This window comes from Ambystoma mexicanum, chromosome 3q, assembly GCF_040938575.1.
Source record: "Ambystoma mexicanum isolate Mex_15411 chromosome 3q, UKY_AmexF1_1, whole genome shotgun sequence".
Taxonomy (NCBI): domain Eukaryota; kingdom Metazoa; phylum Chordata; class Amphibia; order Caudata; family Ambystomatidae; genus Ambystoma; species Ambystoma mexicanum.
In genome coordinates this window covers 49,575,991-49,600,988 of record NC_090926.1, presented here as the reverse complement: position 1 = coordinate 49,600,988, position 24,998 = coordinate 49,575,991, and positions in this window count along the sequence as shown.

The window sequence follows — 24,998 nt, the reverse complement described above, 5'->3', positions numbered from 1 at the left end:
TTCTAATAAAAAAGTTCTGGCTAATTCATTCAAATAATCTTAAAAAGGCGCCTTTGAGAATACTGCCCGTTTTGAAGGTCCGCCCAATTACGATTGAAGTAGTATTTACTTAACTCGGTAATCTTTGATTACTGCATTCACGAGGTACTGCATAAGTATGAGCTGGAAAACTGCATGGGATTTCTGCAAAACTTCTAAACATGTTTAAACCTCCAGAGCAGTGGTTTAGGTGGGGCAAAGGTTTGAGGGGTATGGCCTTGGAGGCTCTAACAAGGGTGTGTGGCCAAAGTGCAGAGCGCAGAGAGGGGCGTGGAAAGTGAGAGCCAAGGGGGAGGGGCATGGTGCATTGGCACCCCCTCTGCTTTTGATTCTTAATCACTGGTTTGACCCCTGCAGGCACCCAAATGCAGAGCCCGGCCAATGATTAGGAAACAAAAGGAGAGGGCGCACCAAAATAATTGGTAGCAGTGCTCCCCACCTCCTTATGCTTACTTGTTAGGGTTACCAAACCCCTCAGGCAGCCCTTTAACTAAACATAGCCATGTGATTGAACAGCTGCTGCAAGGTCGGGGCCTCTCTGAATTTTCTAATCAGAAGTTTTGACACCACAGGAGCCCCTTTAATTATGCAGCTCTTTTGATCTAAATGGCCCTCTGTGGTGTTTGGCACCTCTAGGATACTCGGGAGGAACCCAGCAGAGCCCTTGGCCAGAAGAGCACTTTTTGAAAACTTCCAGGGCTCCACCCAAGTTAGACCTGGTCCACTTAAAACCCTGCCCTACAGCATAATAAAAAGATGTTACCCCTTATGCGAAACGATGCACTTATACAATCCTTCCCATAGTGGTAAAAAGTATCTGATCTGGTGGGGAGCACCACGTTCTCATTCCCTTGAGACTCGATGCGTGGAAGGGCCATTACTGACCCATCTCTGCCTTTTCATGTATGGTCCAGTAGTGGTGTCAGCTGCTGCTGTACTATAGGTATTGCTGTCCCGGTAATAGTGAGGACATTTTAAAAGTGTTTTTATGACATGCTATTTTTCTGAAATAATGCATGCAGAAGTTACATCTATAGGGTTTTCACCTTATGGACGGTTACTCATTTTCATGTGTGGGCCGTCTGATTCCGTATGTAGTCGTGGTAATTACCATGTTTAGAAATCCAGGGTGCAAATCTGCCCAACTATAAAGAGGGTCATACGGTTCCAATTTCCAATTAAAATATGTCCATAAAAGGTCAGATGTGCAACACACAGTGATATAAACATGATACGCTGCTGCTCCGGAAGCCAGCAGAGGAAGAAAGTGCCAGAAGCAAGATCTCTGTGGTCTACTTAAGCATGAGTCATGCATGCGGCTGCGCTCTCACTCCAGTGAATCATAATTCTGATTTTCCATACTAAGGTTCAGCGAAGTCATAATTCCATTAAAGACACGGAGGCGTAGTACTATGCTTTCTCCCATGCTTTCTCTTCGCTACTGAAAGCTCGAGCAGCATTTATAAAAAGAAACATTTAACAGTATTTGATAAAAAGAACTGCCATTTTCTATGACAAAGTAGTCTTTGAACTTAAAAACTCTATGCCGTCAGGCATATCACATATAACAGTCCACCAATCACAGCGCTCCTGCCCCATCACTTCAAGAGTGCTCCTCATAACTTCCTCTTTCTTTCGCTGACTCGTTGCAGCCTCTTGATAAGAAGTTTCGCCTTAGCTTCTGGCAGAACAAAGAATTAAACTCAGAACAAACTATTATTTCCTGATCCCGCCAAGCTCCACCACTGCTATGGGGTTTCATCTTCAAGGCCACTCGGGAGCCCGCCTGTTTAGCGTATGTACAGACAGAAAAATAAAAACCACAACCATGTTCAGGATAACTGTGGGTAGGCAATCGCTGCTACCTCTGAGCTGCGCTGCTGCCTGGCTGCGCCTCTTGCGTATGCCGTTGCTCTACGCTTTGGCTTACGGCGCCCTTACTGCGCCAATCTGAGCGGTTGAACGGGTGGGATAATACTTTGCATGTGTATCTTTAATAGAATTATGACTTTCCTGAATGTTAGAATGGAAAATCTGAATTCTTTTTCAAAACCTGTAGGCTAGTATTATGCTTGTTTAAAGCTTACTTACCGCCAACGAAGCAACATTGTCGACAGGCTTGAAGTAAAAGGTTTTAAAAGTAGAATCACTCAACCAGTCTGTGGCCTTGAGGATTTCTTGCAATTGAGCCCCACTGGCAGAGCCGGCCTTAGGGGGGGGCGAGCCGGGCGATCGCTCGGGGCACCACGCCCCCCAGGGTGCCTTTTGCCCCTGCCACGCCAGCTAGGGGGAGTCTTTCAAGGGCTCCCCTGAGCTAGCATCGTGGGACAAGGCGCAGCAGGCGGCCTTTTACTGTAAAAGGTGCCCGTGGCGGTGGGTGCATTTAAATGCGCCCCTCCGCTGTGGACACTTTTCACAAGAAAAGGCGCCATTAGCCCCCCACCACGCCAGCTCCGGGGAGTCTTTCAAGCGCTCCCTCCAGCTGGCATGGTGGCAGAAGGTGTGGCAGGCGCCACACTGTCATTGAATGAACCCGCGATGGCGGGCTCAATCAATGACAATGCGGTCTTAACGGCACCCAATTAACCTCCTCGCATTCGGAAGGCGGTTAAAAAAAAAAAAAAGTTGCCCATCCTGGCACCGCCCCCTTCCGCCCTGCCCCCTGTTAGCCAGAGAGGCGCGGTGGGAGAGGGGGAGGGGGCGAGCGCCAGTTCGCCCAGGGCGCTGCTAGCCTTAAGGCCGGCCCTGCCCACTGACAAAAGCTTTGGACACAATGGGTCCTTGCATGGAATGCGCTCGAAAGTGAGAGGTGTCGATGCCTGCCTCCTAGATAACCCATCTCACTCACCTGAGTTGGGTGGCATTGGATACTGCTTTGAACGGATTATGGAGTGCAATGAAAACTCTGCACTCCCCTGCAGGCCTGAGATGCACCGTCTTCTTCTCGTATGCCTTCAGGCCCCTAACTGGGCAGAACTTCGGCTGCTTCTGGAAAAGCCTGAATGGTAGCCGTACTGATGGAGGTTGCTGTCCTCCATCAGGACAAAAACAAAAAAAAAAGGATCGAGGTTTTGTCCTACTTATTGCTTTACGCATGTAAACGTTCCGCTACAATCGGTGAACAGATCGCTGCACGCTCACTGCGCCTCAACCGATCCGTCTCAGAGACAGGGAACTGCAATCAGCAGCATCACCACCTAGTGGTGGTGGACGCGCACTGCCGCTCCAGAGTCTGGACCGCAGGGGGCGTGACGGGCAGAGCCCATTACCACACACATTGAAAGCTGCTTACAGGCAACGGCCCTTACCTTGACAGCGTACACATACCAGGACCAGGGCAGACCCAAGAGCTTCAGATAACATCAACATGCATGGGCACATCCCTTTGAGCTCAAGCTCACTCAACTACTGGTAAGAGCCCAAGCTAACTATTTGACGAGGACAGGCCCCAGGTAAGCCTGAAAGTCACCTCAATGCTTAGCCACCATCACTCTGTGCATGTAATATTATGGCTTTTGCAAGAGGAGAATCCTCGGCGAGTGATTGTGTAGGAAGGGGGGTCCCGGGCGGAACGCGAAGCGTTTCCCCCCGGGGAGGTTTTTGGCGCTGCACACGACAACGAGTGGCCGTGGGGGGCAGTGCGCCTCCTTAGGGTCTTTAAGGGCAGGGAAGGTTCAGGAGGCAGGCGATGGTTGGATGATTGTATGAGTCCTGTCGCCTGCTCCCGAGCCTTCTCTGAGTAGCTGGGCCTTCGGTGCGGCAGGTTAGCGTAGGTGAGAGGGACAGGGTTTTAGAAGTTGGGGGAGGTTAGTCATAGTTAGTTATATAAAAAAAAAAAGAATCTTAATAAATTTCAGAATTGTGTTATAGCCTGGGGCACCGTAGATACCAGATACTTGTCAGGCTCTGGTTCCCGTGGTCTGTGTGTGGGCGTAGGGGTTTGTTCTTCCAGGCACGGCATCGTGACGCGGAATTTTCGGCCGGTGCTGCAGGGAGTGGGGGGGTTTTGGCAGGGTGCAGGGGAATGCGGGCCGTTGGGAGTGGGGGCTGGTTCAGCGGGCATTTGTGTTCTGTGCCTTCCCTCGCACGGGTTGTTTGATGGGGGAGCTCCCGGTCCCGTGTGATTTCGGCTGTGAGGGAGGAAGGCTGCGCGCGGTGGCCGTCGCGTGATGGAGGGGGCAGTGTGCTCCCATTAAAGGGGCCGCGTCCATTTGTTGTTTTTAGGTGCAGTTGGGCTTACACGCAGCCAGGGGGCAGTGTGACACGGGCGCATCTTGGCCCCTGTTAGTTGGGCCTCTGGTTTTTGGGGGGGCTTTCTGTGGCTGGTGGCACCTTATTGCCAGGTCTGGGGGTTAGGGGGTTGCAGGGGCTTGGCCTGTAATTTTAGGGGGTAAGTATAGGGAAATAAAAAAAAATAATAAAAAAAAAGAGAAATTGTTTATTAATTAATAATAATTTGGAGCATTCTATTGGGGAATCCATATTAACGTTTGGGTGTGGCGAAGTGCTCATTTACTAGGTTCAAGGCTAGCTGTTCAATTGGGTATAGGTCCACAGGTAGTTTTGGCTCGGGGGCTTAGGTTTTGCTAGGTAAAATTTTCAAGTGGTTACATATATTGTAGTGCACAACCAGATTAGTAGTGCAGTATGGTGGGCCAGGGAGCCAGCAAGAAGGGTCTGGTTGATGCTAAGGTTCTGAGAGAGGCCTTGGAAATAATTATTAGGGCATCTAGGGCCCAGTTGGAGGGGGCAGTGGGGGAGGTCACTGGTGGAGAGGTCACGGGGGAGGAGGAGATAAGTGGCGGTAGGCCGCAGCGTAGAGCAGCGGCAGATGGGGTCCTCGCGGCAGTGGTGGCTTGCACCCCCGCGGCGGGGAGAGGGGAGGTGTGGGAATCTAGGGGCAGGAAGTTGAGAAGGGAGATAGACAGGAGGGCGTCCGGGGAGAAATGATTTGGGGGGGGCAGCCATTGAGGGAGGGAGTGAAGGATAGCCCTAGGAAAGGGGGGTGTGCTCAAAAGGAGGTGGCTCAAAGGAACCAGAGTGGGGCCAGCGAGGGGGGGCAGAATGGGGGGACAGGGCAGAGGGGAGGAGGGGGTAAATACCTGCAGAAGAGTACAGGTGGGAGAAGGAGGGAGAGGTCCCCATCAATTGAAGAGGTTAGAGTCGGGCGCGGAACGGCCCCCCCGGGTAGGAGCGAGGGCGGAGGGCGCGGCGCAGCCCCCGCTGGTCAGGTGAAGGTAGAGGGTTTTAGAACGGCCCCTCCTCAGTCACCGGAAGGAGAGCCTAGAGGGTGCAGCACGGCCCCTAGCGATGAGGATTCCAGGGTGGAGGACGGAACGCCTCGCCCGAGAGAAGAGGACCAGGCAGGGGTTTCCGCGGCCCCGCCGAGAAGACGTCAAAGGAGTGGCGGGGCGGACGCCCCGGGCTCGCAAAAGGAAGATCAACTCAACTCGGGCATGAGCTTGCATCCGCAATGGTATTTAAGGGGCGATGAAGTGGTGTTGGAGGATTGTGTGGGGCATTGGGGGGTAGAAGGTTATAGGGCGGTAAGGGAAAGGGGGGAGGAGAGAAGAAGTTTGAGGTGGGACCTGGGAAAGCAGGTGCAGGGTGGTCGGGGGGCAAGAGGTCAGGGAACTATTGGCTGGGTGAGTCTGCTGACATGTTTTGTCCCCGCAGCAGGAGCCCTCTAAGAGAGACGAGGAGCATCGGTGTGGACGCCAGACAGCCGGCGTGGAAAGAGGTGAGCGGGAAAGGGAATAGTCATCTGCATGGCAGAGAGGGGTTGAAAGGGGGGTGACGGGAAAGGAAGGGGCTGGTTTGCAAGGGGTAGGGAAAGAAGTTGGTGTGCAGGCCATTGGAGCCTTGGGGGTTGAGAAGAGCGTTTGCTCAGTGGAGGTCCAAACGGACAAGGTGTTGGAGCCATTGGTGCTCGAGGTGCAAGCTGAAAAAGGAAAGGAGGTTGAAGTGAAAGGCAAGGAGAAAAAATTGCCATACATGGGGATAACAAAACCGTTGGGGGCGCACTTGATGGCAGCGACCAGGGAGAAGATTCAGGCGGGGGAATTTGTAGATGTTTTTAAATTGCTCCATAGGGAAGTGCGAGCGAAGGAGGGGTCTAAGGAGGAAGAGAGGGAACTGGCTTTGCGCCCAAGGGTCCCGGTGACTATTGAGAATTGGACGTCAGCATTTATCATTTATGCCAGTTTTTATTGTGAAAAATTCCCAGAGCGTTGCGTGGCCCTGCTTAAATACATGGACGTCATTAGGAAGGCTTTCACGAGTTTTGGGGGTTTTGCCTGGGTAAGGTATGATGAGGAATTCAGAGCGAGAATGGCAGAGGACAGTCAAGCAGTCTGGGGGGAGATAGACATGGATCTTTGGCTGCAATGGATGGCTCCAACGAGGCCTGCTCCGACATTGCACACAGCAAGTGGGCTGCCTGTGCCTTTCCGGCCCTTTCTTGGTCGCCCCGCCCATGAGGGGGCGGGGAGAGGAAGCAGAGGACAGCCCCCGACAGCATGTTGGTCATTCAATAAAGGAGGCTGCACGAGGTGGATATGCAAATTTAAACACGAGTGCAGCAGGTGTGCGGGTCGGCATCCGGTTACGGATTGTTTTCAGGCAGGAGACAGTGGGTCAGGGCGAGGAGCGGGGCGAGGAGCGGGGCAAGGAGGTGGGGGGGGGAGGACCGCATGCCAGGTGAAGTGGGGTGTGCTGGTAGGTCGGGCTCAGTTTATCGGATAAGGAGGGGAGGCACAAGGTTTGATGAAGGTTTTGGGGGTGAGTTAAAGGGGGTAGGAGAGGGGTGAGGAGGAAGAATCGAAGGTAGGGGAGGGCCGCAGGGGGGTGTAACTGGAAATTGTTAAGGGGTGGTGGCCGTCGTTTGGAGGGCATGGTTGACGGTGGCAAAGCCCTCACGCTTGCCGCACGACAAGGTGAGTAAGATTCAGGCTGCATGGACGGAGGTGCGGGAGCGCCTCTGGTGCAGCAGGGGGAAGTGATGAGATGGGTCTGCATGGACAGGGGTGCACTAGGGCCCCTGGTGCAGCTGGGGGAAAAAAGTGAAGCAACGAAGGAAGGGGCTGGAAGAGGAATTTATGTGGAATGGTCTGCATGGACGGGGGCGCAGGTTTGGCCCCTGGTGCAGCGGTGGAGAGGAGTAAGGCAGAAAAGGGGCCTGCATGGACGGGGTGCACTAGGGCCCCTGGTGCAGGTGGGAAACAGGGGTAACGGTCGCAAGGAGCTTGAAGAGTAGTTATATGGAAGGGACTGCATGGACGGGGGACAGGTAGGAGAGGACCTTGGGTGTTTCCGGAGAGGGTTAAGGAGATGGCCAGAGAGGATAGGGTACTGAGGAAGGTGTTACTAGTGGTGCGGGAAAGGTTAGGAGGTTGGTAACTCATTCTTTAGGAGGGGTGCAGCATCTGAAGGTAGCAGGCTGGGCTATTCAGAGGAGTAGGTGAATAGGTTGGGACGCTGGGAGTAAGGGAGATACAAAGGGTATGCCAGGGAGGGGTCAAACGGAATGTCGTTATAACAATGTTTCAGTAGGTAGCAGGAGTGTTGCATTTATTAGGATGTTGTTGATTTGTAAGTGATTTTGTAATTTCTTTTTCAGATGCTGCTAGGAGGTACGGTCAGATGTCAAAAATCCGGTTTTGGGACATTCTAGGGTTAAGTGGGCGGGGTAAGAAGCTGAGAAAAAGGTTGTTGGCAGGCAACTGGGGTGCAACTATAAAGATGTGGTAAAATGGTCCGGGTTTGGGGGTCTGGGCTGGGATCAGTCGCTTCCTATGTTGGCGGGGTTGAGGGAAAACTATAGGCCTCGAGTTGGGGGGGGATTAGTCTTGGTGGGGAAAATGATCTGGTAAGGGATACGGGTGTGGCCCTTCTTATGAAAATAAAAAGGGTTTTTGTTAGGCGTCTGACAAGTGTGGCCTCAGGCAACTGTAGGGGGGGACTAAGTGTTTGCCACAGAGATTTGGGAGGGGAGTGAAAAATGAGGATCCGATAGAGCGGGCAAGGAAGGGGATAAACAGAGAGATGGTAGAATGTTGTACATCAGTGTCAGTACAGGTTTTGGACCGTAAGGAGATGGTTTAGAAAGGATTGATGAGATTTAGAGAGGATGGGTAAACTTTCCGGTTTGGGGAACAATCAATTATCTGGCGGACTGGAGCTCTTGGCTGGGAGAGTGGTTGAGGAGTTGGAGGTAGGAAAATTGGTGTGGGGGGGTGGGCAGAAAGAACACCTCGGGGGAGGGTTTTTCTGGTGCCGGGGGCATGGCCCCTTTTGATGTGGGGGGAGGGAAGCACAATGGGGGAATGACACGGGAAAGGATGGGGTGGCGCTGTTTGCACAAGTGGGCCACCACGGGGGAACAGGTATTGAGCCTGGAGGGGCATGGCCCCGGGGAGAAAGCGGGACGCTTGGAAAAGGGGTAAGGAGACGTTAGGGTCCAAGGGATAGTTAGGGAGGAAATGGCTTTATTTAATTATTTAATTGTTGGGGAAAAATAGAAAATGCTTAATTATTTAATTGGTTGTTTAAAATATTTCTTTAGTTTGTAAGGCCATGGAGCCAGGTAAGCGTTTAATTGTAAGCTTTGGCCTGTCACATTAAAGCAACCTTTTCCACTTTTAAATGAGTCTTGGGTTTTGTGCAGTAAGCCAAAAAAGGGCTTCTAACATACTGAGTGACCCCGCTGTAGGGCACTTGAATCTGGTTAATTCACTAAGGCACAAATGAGGTCTGTGGCAGATTTCTGCCTCGAACATCAACATGCAACTCTTCTAGGCAGTGGGATAATCCAATACAATCATTTACATACAGACCCACAGCTGCCGCTGTCATTTTGTTCACGCAAATACATGGCAACATTATCCATGCCATTCGGGAGACATGAGTACAGTCCTGCTTTTAACTTTGCATTCTGGGACTTGTAGTCCCAAGTTTAAAATGGGGAATTCCAAGGCTACAATGGTCAAGAGCATTGCTAGATGAGGATGCCACACATGCTGTGGTGGCTGTGGCAACAATGCAGCTTGTGTATACTTTTGTTGAGGTACAGCTTGTCTTACCCTGTGGTGCCCCTAGAGAGAAACTCTATAAAATCCACAATCAAATCCAATGGCCAGATTTTATTCTTGTGTGAGTGTGAGGGGCTATGTGGCCCTATATGGCCATGGCTAATGCACAGTTCCCACTTATCAGCTCACCTACCTTTGCAACATGCTGGAGTAATAGTGAGGCAAGGCTCACTTTTATGATGGTCCCGTCCGTAACATTGAGCCCATACTTACCATTTGGCGACTGCCCACCTTGAGGATTAGTTAATGTTCAACCAATGAGAATGCACTCTGTCTTTCCTAGAACTCTCCTCTCGGGAATCTTAACTCTCCTCTGGAACTTTCCTCTCCCACTGTCTATTTGGTATCCGCTGCTGCATGCTCCCTAGGCTTTCCACTCCTCACTATTTTCTGCCACTGCCATCCAGGATCAGCTGCTGCACACTGTCCACTGCCAGAGATAGCCACTCACTCCAGAAGGCCTCAAGACACCTCCTCAGAAGTACCTTTACCAAAGGGCAGAACTCTTAAGACATTGCCCAAGAGTCACCTCTCCTGGCACATCGGCATAGACCAGATGGAGGCTCAAAGTTGCCTCTGCACTCAAACACACTATACGCATACATACCAAGCCACTTGCACATGGCAACTGAATAACCCATCCAAGAGGCATTAAAACAACAGAACGCTACACCTCTAAAACGTACATATCGCAGGCCCAGCCAATGCATCCTAGCACCAAGGGAACACAAGGCTCCCTTCTGCACACAAACGTCTCTATGCTCTCGTTAACAGAACCTCTAGAAACAGACACATATGCAGAGCTAAGGGTACTTCTGGTCTGCATGCTTCAACCCAATAGCAAAGTTGGCTTGCATTTTCCCCTCTCTTCCACAAATCCGCCACCATCTCTTTCAGATCTGTCAGGGCGCCTGGAGAGCATACAAATGACAGTGGTGCGCAGTGTAAATCCCAGTAACATAACACTATTTTTAATGGCACAAAGTGCTCTGATTTAGTGAATGCAGAACCTACGGTGCTCTCGTGTGATCCTAGTATAACTTTGTTATCCTAAGAGCCTGGTTGACCATGCAGTTGATTAAACCTCACACATTAAAGACCTATGACTAGAGTCTTACCACACATGATTCACTTATCTTTAACCTGCACCAAAATATGTTCCTACCTTTTGCAAGATAATAACCATATTTACATATAATTCTATCTGGATATGTATTGTCTTTATACAAAATGGTGCTGTGCTACTGTGAATTCTTGTCTACTCCGCTCCCTAGAATTAGCCTTGATCACAGATACCACTAGAGGAGCCACGCTAAGAATACTCTGTTTTACCAGGTTTAGGGGGATACAGTCAGTCCCTAAACGCAGGTCTGAGTGGATTCCTCCTAAAAATGAAGGTGACAGAGGTAGTTCGGCAGGGACACGAGAAAGCAATCCAGGTGAAGACGTCAATGGGACATCCTGCTTAGCCATAGGGTGGAAGTGATCTTTAATTACTGTGCCTTACTCATGTGCTTGCATCAGCATTTGCCAAGAGGTTACACAAAAGGCACGCTTTCTTGTTGACTTGTTGAGCTTACTGGCATTCATTCCACTGTGTAAAGACTGGATGGGGGGTATCTGTACTTCTGTCCTTTATATGGTTGGGACAAAGGCACAGAGCAACCCCAGCCAAGGTTCTGTATATGGTAGAATGGACGAGCAACCAAGACTTAAGCTCTCAGGAGGTGATTGTAAAGACCAGTGGGGGGGTCTGTACTTCCACTCTCTATATGATAGAGGAGAGGCACAGAGGACCCCTGCCAAGATTCTCTATTATTGGTAGACATAGTCGAGCAATCAAGGCCTAGCTTCTCAGGAGGTGATGCAAGCTGGTTCTTAAAGGCATGGTACGGTAAAAAATGTTATTGTCCTTACGGGTCGGCCATGTGTTTTTAAGCCCAAGTGGCTCGATTTTAGAAAAATTTCCTATGGACCTTACCCGAGTTTTCGTCCATTAAACGCAGGCGAAAACAGGCACCAGGGAGCTGCCATTTTGTGATAATCCTATCACTTGCCGCATCGCCCTGGGTGACCTGCTGCTGCGGCACTAAATCAAATGCCCCGCCCCTGAGCCTGTCATCAGCAGACGCGTACCGCCCATTTCACAACGCCAAAGCACGTCTCGTGTCAACATTCGCTGCGCTTCAGCTAATGATGTGTCGCCATGGAAATGGCAGGACGCCTCTTTCCTCAATAAGTATAAACAGACGGTTTCACAACACACAGTAGCAGATTTCTGATTCTATACCTCTCTCTGTGTTACTTTGAGTATTCTGTGACTCGTTTCTTTGCTCTGGTCAGCTACCTTCGCCGCTTGAAGCCCGTGTGAAGACCTGTACCATCTCTATAAATTATTTTACTTTGTTTACCACACAATGGCTACAATAATGCCCTACATGTACGAGTCCGAGTATATCGAGGAGGAACTACTGGAAAGGGAAACACGCGAAAACGATGGGGATTTGGACAACAGTTGGGAGGACGATTCAACAGATGAAGAGCCTGGGCCTAGTCGCATGGACGGCGTCTCCACATGGTGCACATGCAATCGGTGCAAGCTAATGCCAACCGAGGATGAGAACTGCTGCTGCCGAGAAAACTCGGGATGCCTGGCCTACATTTCGGAAGGCGAGCCACGACCGCAATGCATCACCGAGCTGCCAGACTTCAGGGCAGCCTGCCTCACACGGGCCGTGTTGAGAATAATGATGGTGCTTATGCAGGAACTTCGTGCAACTGTTCGTCCTCGTAATCCGAGTAACGAGTAAGTATACTCTGCTTGTCATGCCACTCCTATTTCATGGTCTTCTACTATATCCAAAATTATATATTCATATCATTGTAACACATGAAAATCGTTCAATAGTGTGCAGTGTCTAGATAGCATTTGTCCGTGCAGAATGCCATTAGTTACAAGATTTGTCATTGACAACAAACGTTTATTAAACTTATCTTGGTCATTTAAAAACAGTTTGTTTCATTCCTTTTCACAGGTGCTACAGGCTGGTGGCCTATCGTTCCTTTACATGGTGGCTCCACGGGAGGTTTGGACACCGCGTTCGAAGAGTGATACCCGCCTGTGCCGTTCGTGCCATAAGAGAAACGTTCCCCAGTGACAGCGGTCAGTACAGGGGATTTTCTTTCGCTGTGCTGCAACCTGACCTGTATAATCTTTAAAGTCTTGTATTTTTGTATCATGAAAATAAGATACAAAATAAAACACCACATATATTTTAACAACGATTGTTTCGATTTTTTAAATGAATCAAGTGTGTCTCCATTCAAGGATGGACGTCAGACATCTGTGCGCCGAATGGGTGAAGGTCTGGTCGCTGTGAAGCAGGGTGGTCACTATCTATCTAAGCTAACATAAAATATTCTCGATAATGCATGTACTAAATAACACTTGTTCAAAGTCATACCTCTCAACCTTTTTTGAAACCAAGGCGGGTGAAAACCCAGAAAGGCCATAAACATAAAAGTAGGACTGCTGTAAAAACATGAAACGGCAGTCCTACTTCTATGTCGCTGACCTTTTACGGGAGCGGGGTGGAGGGGAATGCTCCCAGGCACAATCCTCTCATTAGCGGAGAGCGCCAGGGAGAGGAAGGGGGAGGAAATAGGGGCGTGAAAAGCATGACACTTGCTTTTCACGCCTCCATTCGTGCAGGAAGAGTCGCGCCGGGACCCGATTTCGGGATCTCGAAATCGGGTCCCGGTAAAAATATGAATCGTAGCTCCCACCTTTACCAAGGCGGGTAAAACAGATGAGCTGGCGGGTGGGCGGGTGTGTAGATGCTTTGGCGGGTGACACCCGCCAAGAGCGGGTGAGTTGAGAGCTATGCAAAGTGGTAAGAGCCCTACAGCATAATAAAAAGATGTTACCCCTTATGCGAAATGGAGCACTTATACAATCCTTCCCATAGTGGTAAAAAGTATCTGATCTGGTGGGGAGCACCACGTTCTCATTCCCTTGAGACTCGATGCGTGGAAGGGCCATTACTGACCCATCTCTGCCTTTTCATGTATGGTCCAGTAGTGGTGTCAGCTGCTGCTGTACTATAGGTATTGCTGTCCCGGTAATAGTGAGGACATTTTAAAAATGTTTTTATGACATGCTATTTTTCTGAAATAATGCATGCAGAAGTTACATCTATAGGGTTTTCACCTTATGGACGGTTACTCATTTTCATGTGTGGGCCGTCTGATTCCGTATGCAGTCGTGGTAATTACCATGTTTAGAAATCCAGGGTGCAAATCTGCCCAACTATAAAGAGGGTCAAACGGTTCCAATTTCCAATTAAAATATGTCCATAAAAGGTCAGATGTGCAACACACAGTGATATAAATATGATACGCTGCTGCTCCGGAAGCCAGCGAGAGGAAGAAAGTGCCAGATGCAAGATCTCTGCGGTCTACTTAAGCATGAGTCATGCATGCGGCTGCGCTCTCACTCCAGTGAATCATAATTCTGATTTTCCATACTAAGGTTCAGCAAAGTCATAATTCCATTAAAGACACAGAGGCGTAGTACTATGCTTTCTCCTATGCTTTCTCTTCGCTACTGAAAGCTCGAGCAGCATTTATAAAAAGAAACATTTAACAGTATTTAATAAAAAGAACTGCCATTTTCTATGACAAAGTAGTCTTTGAACTTAAAAACTCTATGCCCTCAGGCATATCACATGTAACAGTCCACCAATCACAGCGCTCCTGCCCCATCACTTCAAGAGTGCTCCTCATAACGTCCTCTTTCTTTCGCTGACTCGTTGCAGCCTCTTGATAAGAAGTTTCGCCTTAGCTTCTGGCAGAACAAAGAACTCAACTCAGAACAAACTATTGTTTCCAGATCCCGCCAAGCTCCACCTCTGCTCTGGGGCATCATCCCCAAGGGCACTAAGGAGCCCGCCTGTTTAGCGTACATACAGACAGACAAATAAAAACCACAACCATATTCAGGATAACTGTGGGTAGGCAATCGCTGCTACCTCTGAGCTGTGCTGCTGCCTGGCTGCGCCTCTTGCATATGCCGTCGCTCTACGCTTTGGTTTATGGCGCCCTTACTGCGCCAATCTGAGCGGTTGAACGGGTGGGATAATACTTTGCATGTGTATCTTTAATAGAATTATGACTTTCCTGAATGTTAGAATGGAAAATCTGAATTCTATTTCAAGACCTGTAGGCTAGTATTATGCTTGTTTAAAGCTTACATAACGCCAACGAAGCAACATTGTCGACAGGCTTGAAGTAAAAGGTTTTAAAAGTAGAATCACTCAACCAGTCTGCGGCCTTGAGGATTTCTTGCAACTGAACCCCACTGGCAGAGCCGGCCTTAGGGTGGGGCGAGCCTGGCGACCGCCCGGGGCGCCACGCTCCCCAGGGCGCCTTTTGCTCCTGCCACGCCAGCTCGGGGGAGTCTTTCAAGGGCTCCCCTGAGTTGGCGTTGTAGGACAAGTCGCAGCAGGCAGCCTTTTACTGTAAAAGGTGCCCGCGGCGGTGGGTGCATTTAAATGCGCCCCTCCACCATGGAGACTTTTCACAACAAAGGCGCAATTAGCCCCCCACTACGCCAGCTCCGGGGAGTCTTTCAGCGCTCCCTCGAGCTGGCATGGTGGCAGAAGGGGTGGCAGGCGCCACATTGTCATTGAATGAACCCGCGATGGCGGGCTCATTCAATGACAATAGGGTGCTAACGGCAAGCATTTAACCTCCGAGGAGGTTAAAAAAAAAAAAAGTTGCCCATCCTGGCCCCGCCCCCTTCCGCCCCGCCCGTTATCCAGGAGGGCGCGGTGGGCGAGCGCCAGTTCGCCCAGGGCGCTGCTGGCCTTAAGGCCCTGTCACGTTGACGTCTCCAGGACCTTGGGGGGGCGGGCTGAGGGAAGGGAAGGGAAGTGACGCACGGGGGCGGGATCGGGGAGTTCATGTATGAGGAAGGGATTAAAGCAGACGTTTCTGAAGAGCTCTGTGTCGGCCCTTTTATTCCTGCGACATCGCAGGCCTGCTGCGCGTCTAGGCCGCTACACTGGCGACGAGGATGGGATCGGGGGCACGGCAGCACACAACGAAGCCGTTGTAGCCCGCCCACGGACTCCTCACGAGCGAGAGCGCGCGCAGCACAAGGAGGCCCAGGAACGCCGGATTACTACGCGGCTCGGGCCGCGGTGGTGAAAACAAGTGGGGAGCGAGCAGACCCCGCGGAACGGCGGACGGGTAAGCACACAGGACACGTGCTTTCCCGATCATGGCATACGGGCGCCGGCAGCACAAACGCACGTGCGCTGAGCACGCAGCTGTGGCCCAAACTCACCTGGGTGCCTCAGAAGCCCTCACACCCCACTGCAAGGGAGCAGGGAACACCGCAATCCAGCAGCCCAGATCAAAGAGCTCACTAAGACCCCAACGGCAAGGGCCACTGGAACCCCAGGGAGGGGTAGGATCAACGGATGGTGCTCGTGCCAAATTGGCGGCCATCCCCCACCGACCAAGGAAGAGACCAATCCTAGGAGGAGGCGAGTAACTGCCACCTGAGACCACCAAGGAAATATCAGCACCAAATACCCTCAGCGCCATATCAGGCCAAGATGATGGGCAAGGAGGACGACCGCAGGCAAATGCACCGCCGGCTCCAGGCGTACCAGCGACGGACCACGTACCCTATCAGCTACCGGAAACGCTGGCCGCACAGATGCCGGGGGCATTTGACGTGATGGACACCAGCAACATGGGTCCGAGATGGACTAAATGGATCAGAGACTTTGACCTATACATGGGAGCCACCGGACCCATTGCCGATGCAAGACAGGTATGCCTACTCAAACTAGCTGTAGGATCTGCCACACGAGACATAATTGATGAAATGCCCCAAGACTCGATTGACACCATTCAAGACCTTAAAGATGCGTTTGCTGCGTACTTTGCACCGCACACCAATGTATACTATGAAAGGCATCTATTCCATAGCACCAAGCAGGCCAAGGGGGAAACCATGGACGCCTATGTGATGCGCCTGCGCACCAAATTAAAACATTGTGACTTTGCAAACTATTCAAACACGGAGGCATTAAGGTCACAAATCATCTCCGGATGCGAATCCCAGGCTTTCCGCCGGAAGCTGCTACAAAAATCGCGCACGCTAGAGGAAATCCTAGTGCTAGCCAGAGTCGAGAGAGCCATAGACTCCCAGGTAGAGAGCTTTGGAAGCACAAATGCGGGGGAAAGTGTAAACAGACTACAGCTAGGGAAAAAGTCAGAGGAACTTTTCTGCCATAAATGTGGATTTGAATACCCACATGAAGGAACCTGCCCCACAATAGGACAACGATGTACATCCTGCGGTGAAGAAGGACACTTCAAAGCAGTATGCAGGCTGTTCCGTGACCGGGGGAGAGACCGACCCAGGGACAACACAGCTCGCCCGAGAAGCCGATACGGGGGAACATCCAGCAGCAACCCAACCCCCACCACGTCAGCCACCCCGAACCAACCCACAGATAATCAGCGAGAGCGCGACTCGGGAGAAGATCGGCAGAGGAGGAAGGACAGAAGAAGGTTTGTAATGCGCGCAAAACCAGAGCGCAGGTCCCGACGCCATGTACGATACCTAGTGGAACAATCCCCCACAGACTCCGACCGAGCTCATCCGTGAGTGACCAAAAGAAGAAGGCCTACGTATATGCTCTGGGCAACCCCACAGCGACAGCACACAGCCCAACACTAATAATCAAGTTGCAAGAAAGACCAACAGAGTTTCTCATTGTCACAGGAGCCACGGTGAACGTGGTGAGTGAAAAAGTCTACACTGACCTCCTACAAAAACCGAAGCTGATCCCGGCGACGGTGGACATATATGCATATGGAGCCAAAACACTGCTCAAGTGTCTGGGACAATTCAGTGGTTTGTGCCGCTACAAAGGGCATGAAATGAGAATACCCATACATGTTCTGGCCACAGAGACGGACAGTGGCTGTGTTCTCAGCTTCAAAGCGGCTGCTGATATGGGACTGATACATATCTTGTACAACATAATGGTTCACAAGTACATCGATCCAGTGGAAATGATCAACAATCTATATCCCAAGATCTTCAGAGGTATTGGAAGACTTCGGGATAGACAAATAAAACTCCATGTGGACAACTCGATCCGGCCAGTGGCACAGCCATACCGCGGGATCCCGGTAAACATCCAAAAGAAGGTCAAAGATGAGCTTCAAAAACTACTGGAGCAAGACATCATCGAAAAGGCCACCGGCCCCACCACGTGGGTGTCCCCGATTGTCCCAGTCCCCAAAAAGGGCTCAGAGGCAATTAGACTTGGTGTTGACATGCGACGCCCGAATCAGGCCATCAGAAGAGAGAGGCACCCTGCACCACGCATAGCCGACATGATACATCTATTAAACGGAGCAAAAGTCTTCTCGAAGCTTGACTTGCAAAAAGGCTACCACCAGCTAGTCCTACATCCAGAAAGCAGAAATATCACGACCTTCGTGACACACGTCGGCCTTTTCCGGTACAAAAGGTTAAGCGGGAGCGCCTCTGGTGCAGCAGGGGGAAGTGATGAGATGGGTCTGCATGGACGGGGGTGCACTAGGGCCCCTGGTGCAGCTGGGGGAAAAAAGTGAAGCAACGAAGGAAGGGGCTGGAAGAGGAATTTATGTGGAATGGTCTGCATGGACGGGGGCGCAGGTTTGGCCCCTGGTGCAGCGGTGGAGAGGAGTAAGGCAGAAAAGGGGCCTGCATGGACGGGGTGCACTAGGGCCCCTGGTGCAGGTGGGAAACAGGGGTAACGGTCGCAAGGAGCTTGAAGAGTAGTTATATGGAAGGGACTGCATGGACGGGGGTGCAGGTTGGCCCCTGGTGCAGTGGCGAGGGGAGTAAGAAAGTAAAGGGCCTGCATGGACGGGGGTGCACGCAGGCCCCCGGTGCAAGAGGGCAACGCAGGGCCAAAGGAATAAGGTGATAGAAGGTGGGGGGGCAAGGGTGAGCAGGAGGGTAATAGTTTAGGAGGAAAAGGGGGGGCTAAGTGGGTTTAGGTGTATTGTGGAAAGGTTAGGTGAAAGGGGCGAAATATAGGGGGACAGTTAGGAGAGGACATTGGGTGTTTCCGGAGAGGGTTAAGGAGATGGCCAGAGAGGATAGGGTACTGAGGAAGGTGTTACTAGTGGTGCGGGAAAGGTTAGGAGGTTGGTAACTCATTCTTTAGGAGGGGTGCAGCATCTGAAGGTAGCAGGCTCGGCTATTCAGAGGAGTAGGTGAATAGGTTGGGACGCTGGGAGTAAGGGAGATACAAAGGGTATGCCAGGGAGGGGTCAAACGGAATGTCGTTATAACAATGTTTCAGTAGGTAGCAGGAGTGTTGCATTTATTAGGATGTTGTTGATTTGTAAGTGATTTTGTAATTTCTTTTTCAGATGCTGCTAGGAGGTACGGTCAGATGTCAAAAATCTGGTTTTGGGACATTCTAGGGTTAAGTGGGCGGGGTAAGAAGCTGAGAAAAAGGTTGTTGGCAGGCAACTGGGGTGCAACTATAAAGATGTGGTAAGATGGTCCGGGTTTGGGGGTCTGGGCTGGGATCAGTCGCTTCCTATGTTGGCGGGGTTGAGGGGAAACTATAGGCCTCGAGTTGGGGGGGGGATTAGCCTTGGTGGGGAAAATGATCTGGTAAGGGATACGGGTGTGGCCCTTCTTAGGAAAATAAAAAGGGTTTTTGTTAGGGGTCTGACAAGTGTGGCCTCAAGCAACTGTAGGGGGGGACTAAGTGTTTGCCACAGAGAGTTGGAAGGGGAGTGAAAAATGAGGATCCGATAGAGTGGGCAAGGAAGGGGATAAACAGAGAGATGGTAGAATGTTGTACATCGGTGTCAGTACAGGTTTTGGACCGTAAGGAGATGGTTTAGAAAGGATTGATGAGATTTAGAGAGGATGGGTAAACTTTCCGGTTTGGGGAACAATCAATTATCTGGCGGGCTGGAGCTCTTGGCTGGGAGAGTGGTTGAGGAGTTGGAGGTAGGAAAATTGGTGTGGGGGGGTGGGCAGAAAGAACACCTCGGGGGAGGGTTTTTCTGGTGCCGGGGGCATGGCCCCTTTTGATGTGGGGGGAGGGAAGCACAATGGGGGAATGACACGGGAAAGGATGGGGTGGCGCTGTTTGCACAAGCGGGCCACCACGGGGGAACAGGTATTGAGCCTGGAGGGGCATGGCCCCGGGGAGAAAGCGGGACGCCTGGATAAGGAGTAAGGAGACAGTAGGGTCCAAGGGATAGTTAGGGAGGAAATGGCTTTATTTAATTATTTAATTGTTGGGGGAAAATGGAAAATGTTTAATTATTTAATTGGTTGTTTAAAATATTTCTTTAGTTTGTAAGGCCATGGAGCCAGGTAAGCGTTTAATTGTAAGCTTTGGCCTGTCACATTAAAGCAACCTTTTCCACTTTTAAATGAGTCTGGGTTTTTGTGCAGTAAGCCAAAAAAAGGGCTTCTAACATACTGAGTGACCCCGCTGTAGGGCACTTGAATCTGGTTAATTCACTAAGGCACAAATGAGGTCTGTGGCAGATTTCTGCCTCGAACATCAACATGCAACTCTTCTAGGCAGTGGGATAATCCAATACAATCATTTACATACAGACCCACAGCTGCCGCTGTCATTTTGTTCACGCAAATACATGGCAACATTATCCATGCCATTCGGGAGACATGAGTACAGTCCTGCTTTTAACTTTGCATTCTGGGACTTGTAGTCCCAAGTTTAAAATGGGGAATGCCAAGGCTACAATGGTCAAGAGCATTGCTAGATGAGGATGCCACGCATGCTGTGGTGGCTGTGGCAACAATGCAGCTTGTGTATACTTTTGTTGAGGTACAGCTTGTCTTACCCTGTGGTGTCCCTAGAGAGAAACTCTATAAAATCCACAATCAAATCCAATGGCCAGATTTTATTCTTGTGTGAGTGTGAGGGGCTATGTGGCCCTATATGGCCATGGCTAATGCACAGTTCCCACTTATCAGCTCACCTACCTTTGCAACATGCTGGAGTAATAGTGAGGCAAGGCTCACTTTTATGATGGTCCCGTCCGTAACATTGAGCCCATACTTACCATTTGGCGACTGCCCACCTTGAGGATTAGTTAATGTTCAACCAATGAGAATGCACTCTGTCTTTCCTAGAACTCTCCTCTCGGGAATCTTAACTCTCCTCTGGAACTTTCCTCTCCCACTGTCTATTTGGTATCCGCTGCTGCATGCTCCCTAGGCTTTCCACTCCTCACTATTTTCTGCCACTGCCATCCAGGATCAGCTGCTGCACACTGTCCACTGCCAGAGATAGCCACTCACTCCAGAAGGCCTCAAGACACCTCAGAAGTACCTTTACCAAAGGGCAGAACTCTTAAGACATTGCCCAAGAGTCACCTCTCCTGGCACATCGACATAGACCAGATGGAGGCTCAAAGTTGCCTCTGCACTCAAACACACTATACGCATACATACCAAGCCACTTGCACATGGCAACTGAATAACCCATCCAAGAGGCATTAAAACAACAGAACGCTACACCTCTAAAACTTACACATCGCAGGCCCAGCCAATGCATCCTAGCACCAAGGGAACACAAGGCTCCCTTCTGCACACAAACATCTCTATGCTCTCGTTAACAGAACCTCTAGAAACAGACACATATGCAGAGCTCAGGGTACTTCTGGTCTGCATGCTTCAACCCAATAGCAAAGTTGGCTTGCATTTTCCCCTCTCTTCCACAAATCCGCCACCATCTCTTTCAGATCCGTCAGGGCGCCTGGAGAGCATACAAATGACAGTGGTGCGCAGTGTAAATCCCAGTAACATAACACTATTTTTAATGGCACAAAGTGCTCTGATTTAGTGAATGCAGAACATACGGTGCTCTCGTGTGATCCTAGTATAACCTTGTTATCCTAAGAGCCTGGTTGACCATGCAGTTGATTAAACCTCACACATTAAAGACCTATGACTAGAGACTTACCACACATGATTCACTTATCTTTAACCTGCACCAAAATATGTTCCTACCTTTTGCAAGATAATAACCATATTTACATATAATTCTATCTGGATATGTATTGTCATTATACAAAATGGTGCTGTGCTACTGTGAATTCTTGTCTACTCCGCTCCCTAGAATTAGCCTTGATCACAGATACCACTAGAGGAGCCACGCTAAGAATACTCTGTTTTACCAGGTTTAGGGGGATACAGTCAGTCCCTAAACGCAGGTCTGAGTGGATTCCTCCTAAAAACGAAGGTGACAGAGGTAGTTTGGCAGGGACACGAGAAAGCAATCCAGGTGAAGACGTCAATGGGACATCCTGCTTAGCCATAGGGTGGAAGTGAACTTTAATTACTGTGCCTTACTCATGTGCTTGCATCAGCATTTGCCAAGAGGTTACACAAAAGGCACGCTTTCTTGTTGACTTGTTGAGCTTACTGGCATTCATTCCACTGTGTAAAGACTGGATGGGGGGGTATCTGTACTTCTGTCCTTTATATGGTTGGGACAAAGGCACAGAGCAACCCCAGCCAAGGTTCTATATATGGTAGAATGGACGAGCAACCAAGACTTAAGCTCTCAGGAGGTGATTGTAAAGACCAGAGGGGGGGTCTGTACTTCCGCTCTCTATATGATAGAGGAGAGGCACAGAGGACCCCTGCCAAGATTCTCTTTTATTGGTAGACATAGTCGAGCAATCAAGGCCTAGCTTCTCAGGAGGTGATGCGAGCTGGTTCTTAAAGGCATGGTACGGTAAAAAATGTTATTGTCCTTACGGGTCGGCCATGTGTTTTTAAGCCCAAGTGGCTCGATTTTAGAAAAATTTCCTATGGACCTTACCCGAGTTTTCGTCCATTAAACGCAGGCGAAAACAGGCACCAGGGAGCTGCCATTTTGTGATAATCCTATCACTTGCCGCATCGCCCTGGCTGACCTGCTTCTGCGGCAATAGAGCCTGTCATCAGCAGATGCGTACCGCCCATTTCACAACGCCAAAGCACGTCTCGTGTCAACATTCGCTGCGCTTCAGCTAATGACGTGTCGCCATGGAAATGGCAGGACGCCTCTTTCCTCAATAAGTATAAACAGACCGTTTCACAACACACAGCAGCAGATTTTTGATTCTATTCCTCTCTCTGTGTTACTTTGAGTATTCTGTGACTCGTTTCTTTGCTCTGGTAAGCTACCTTCGCCGCTTGTAGCCCGTGTGAAGACCTGTACCATCTCTATAAATTATTTTACTTTGTTTACCACACAATGGCTACAATAATGCCCTACATGTACGAGCCCGAGTATACAGAGGAGGAACTACGGGAAAGGGAAACACGCGAAAACGATGGGGATTTGGACAACAGTTGGGAGGACGATTCAACAGATGAAGAGCCTGGGCCTAGTCGCATGGACGGCGTCTCCACATGGTGCACATGCAATCGGTGCAAGCTAATGCCAACCGAGGATGAGAACTGCTGCTGCCGAGAAAACTCGGGATGCCTGGCCTACATTTCGGAAGGCGAGCCACGACCGCAATGCATCACCGAGCTGCCAGACTTCAGGGCAGCCTGCCTCACACGGGCCGTGTTGAGAATAATGATGGTGCTTATGCACGAACTTCGCGCAACTGTTCGTCCTCGTAATCCGAGTAACGAGTAAGTATACTCTGCTTGTCATGCCACTCCTATTTCATGGTCTTCTACTATATCCAAAATTATATATTCATATCATTGTAACACATGAAAATCGTTCAATAGTGTGCAGTGTCTAGATAGCATTTGTCCGTGCAGAATGCCACTAGTTACAAGATTTGACATTGACAACAAAAGTTTATTAAACTTATCTTGGTCATTTAAAAACAGTTTGTTTCATTCCTTTTCACAGGTGCTACAGGCTGGTGGCCTATCGTTCCTTTACATGGTGGCTCCACGGGAGGTTTGGACACCGCGTTCGAAGAGTGATACCCGCCTGTGCCGTTCGTGCCATAAGAGAAACGTTCCCCAGTGACAGCGGTCAGTACAGGGGATTTTCTTTCGCTGTGCTGCAACCTGACCTGTATAATCTTTAAAGTCTTGTATTTTTGTATCATGAAAATAAGATACAAAATAAAACACCACATATATTTTAACAACGGTTGTTTCGATTTTTTAAATGAATCAAGTGTGTCTCCATTCAAGGATGGACATCAGACATCTGTGCACCGAATGGGTGAAGGTCTGGTCGCTGTGAAGCAGGGTGGTCACTATCTATCTAAGCTAACATAAAATATTCTCGATAATGCATGCACTAAATAACACTTGTTCAAAGTCATACCTCTCAACCTTTTTTGAAACCAAGGCGGGTGAAAACCCAGAAAGGCCATAAACATAAAAGTAGGACTGCCGTAAAAACATGAAACGGCAGTCCTACTTCTATGTCGCTGACCTTTTACGGGAGCGGGGTGGGGGGGAATGCTCCCAGGCACAATCCTCTCATTGGAGGAGAGCGCCAGGGAGGGGAAGGGAGAGGAAATGGGGGCGTGAAAAGCATGACACTTGCTTTTCACGCCTCCATTCGCGCAGGAAGAGTCGCGCCGGGACCCGATTTCGGGATCTCGAAATCGGGTCCCAGCAAAAATATGAATCGTAGCTCCCACCTTTGCCAAGGCGGGTAAAACAGATGAGCTGGCGGGTGGGCGGGTGTGTAGATGCTTTGGCGGGTGACACCCGCCAAGAGCGGGTGAGTTGAGAGCTATGCAAAGTGGTAAGAGCCCTACAGCATAATAAAAAGATGTTACCCCTTATGCGAAATGGAGCACTTATACAATCCTTCCCATAGTGGTAAAAAGTATCTGATCTGGTGGGGAGCCCCACGTTCTCATTCCCTTGAGACTCGATGCGTGGAAGGGCCATTACTGACCCATCTCTGCCTTTTCATGTATGGTCCAGTAGTGGTGTCAGCTGCTGCTGTACTATAGGTATTGCTGTCCCGGTAATAGTGAGGACATTTTAAAAATGTTTTTATGACATGCTATTTTTCTGAAATAATGCATGCAGAAGTTACATCTATAGGGTTTTCACCTTATGGACGGTTACTCATTTTCATGTGTGGGCCGTCTGATTCCGTATGCAGTCGTGGTAATTACCATGTTTAGAAATCCAGGGTGCAAATCTGCCCAACTATAAAGAGGGTCATACGGTTCCAATTTCCAATTAAAATATGTCCATAAAAGGTCAGATGTGCAACACACAGTGATATAAACATGATACGCTGCTGCTCCGGAAGCCAGCGAGAGGAAGAAAGTGCCAGATGCAAGATCTCTGCGGTCTACTTAAGCATGAGTCATGCATGCGGCTGCGCTCTCACTCCAGTGAATCATAATTCTGATTTTCCATACTAAGGTTCAGCAAAGTCATAATTCCATTAAAGAGACAGAGGCGTAGTACTATGCTTTCTCCTATGCTTTCTCTTCGCTACTGAAAGCTCGAGCAGCATTTATAAAAAGAAACATTTAACAGTATTTAATAAAAAGAACTGCCATTTTCTATGACAAAGTAGTCTTTGAACTTAAAAACTCTATGCCCTCAGGCATATCACATGTAACAGTCCACCAATCACAGCACTCCTGCCCCATCACTTCAAGAGTGCTCCTCATAACGTCCTCTTTCTTTCGCTGACTCGTTGCAGCCTCTTGATAAGAAGTTTCGCCTTAGCTTCTGGCAGAACAAAGAACTCAACTCAGAACAAACTATTGTTTCCAGATCCCGCCAAGCTCCACCTCTGCTCTGCGGCTTCATCCCCAAGGGCACTAGGGAGCCCGCCTGTTTAGCGTACG